We start from the raw sequence: 1698 nt of genomic DNA, 5'->3' as shown, positions 1-1698 counted from the left end.
TTAAATAATATAATTGCCATTATTATTAATGATTTCTTGCCAGCGTGAGGGCAATTTGTATATCCCATTTTTGAAAAATTAAGAAAAATTTGTATTTTGTTTTATTCCAAAAACGGACAGAACTTTCCGGTAGACCTAATATATGTATCAAATACTATATATATATAGCTCTTCAGAACAATATCGGATGATTGTATTTAACCGCAATGGTGGGTAAATATGTATACATATATATGTATATCTCGTCAAGTTTCATTGTCACGGGTAAAAAGGAGGCAATTTTCGTTCACTTCAAAGGCGTTGCCACGCGAAAGCTCTCATAGCAGATATTTCAAAGACTCAAATTTTACAACACTGCGACATACAGAAGCTCTCGACGGATGGGACAACTTACTACAGAGTTACTACAGTTTTGCAATAAAATAAATAATTGAACCAAACACGCGATTACTTTGAAAATAATCCCGAGACGAATCGTGCGAAAAATATATAATAAAAAAAGTGTGTCATTGTCTCTATTAAATACGTTCGCTTTTTTTGTGCAGAGCACTTTCATATTTGTAAAAGCACAAAAAGCTTTTCTATTGTCACGAAATTTTATCTTGTTCTATTTAATAGCCGACACAGAGAAGAAATTCGTAGACAACGCAAGAAGCTCAATCTGTGACAAAGGAGAGCGATGTGTATGTGTGTCGCGTTTTCAGTGTAGCGGTAAAATATACATTCCACACACACACACACACACACACATACACAAAGTATTCATAAAATATAAAGCAATAAAATCATGTAGGACGTCATGTAGGATCGCGTATTATATTGTGTGTCGCAGTCGTTCGTGTGGTTGTTTAGATTTCAGCTCCCATCAAAGCCTTTTGGAGTGTGTCTCGATATAGAAGTTTCTTTACGAATAATCTTTCGTCAACTCGTGTGTGAGCGGATGAAAGAGGATTTGATACGAGAGTTTTGAAGAATGCCTAAGTGATTGTAAGTATTCCTATATATATACAAGTCACAATATGACATACAGTAGAACTTGAGTAATTTCGAGCATCAAAATTTCGATTCTCTTTTAGGAGCGGGTCACAGTAGGTTCTCTCACTATAGTGATCGTTTCGTTGTGATCTTAAGTGACTTGTGCACAAATTGCGCGGAATGCGTGTCTATCTTCACTCTAAGAGTCTAAGAGACAGAGAAACAAACATCCTTTCGTTTCTTTGCTACCGGTCGATCGCTGGAAGAAGAAGAAAATAATTCGAATTCTAAGAAGAATCAATATCCCATGCGTTCAAAATTACTGGAGTTCGACTGTACGGAACGAAAAATTGGAGCAGAAAAACATCGATTAATTGATAAAAAAATTAATTATTTTGATAAAAAAATTTCAGTTGAAAATTATCAAAGTGCGTTTTTGATACGGAACAATTAAACGTTGTGATTTTTCCCATTTTGTGGCAGGTTTCGGTGTTCGAAACAAAGAGATGGACAATAGTGATTATAAATTTCAAGAGGGACAGAGAGGAAGAGAGAGAAATACATATATTACATATGTAATATAAGTATAAGTACATATACATGTACATATTACATATACATATATGTATATATGTACTTATATGTATGTATATATACATATATATGTTATACACACACATATATATGTTATATATATATAGATATATATTATATATTGTATTA

Source organism: Pseudomyrmex gracilis, unplaced genomic scaffold (genome assembly GCF_002006095.1).
Source record: "Pseudomyrmex gracilis isolate BER0280 unplaced genomic scaffold, ASM200609v1 scaffold_234, whole genome shotgun sequence".
Classification (NCBI taxonomy): Eukaryota; Metazoa; Arthropoda; class Insecta; order Hymenoptera; family Formicidae; genus Pseudomyrmex; species Pseudomyrmex gracilis.
This window is presented reverse-complemented; position numbering follows the sequence as displayed.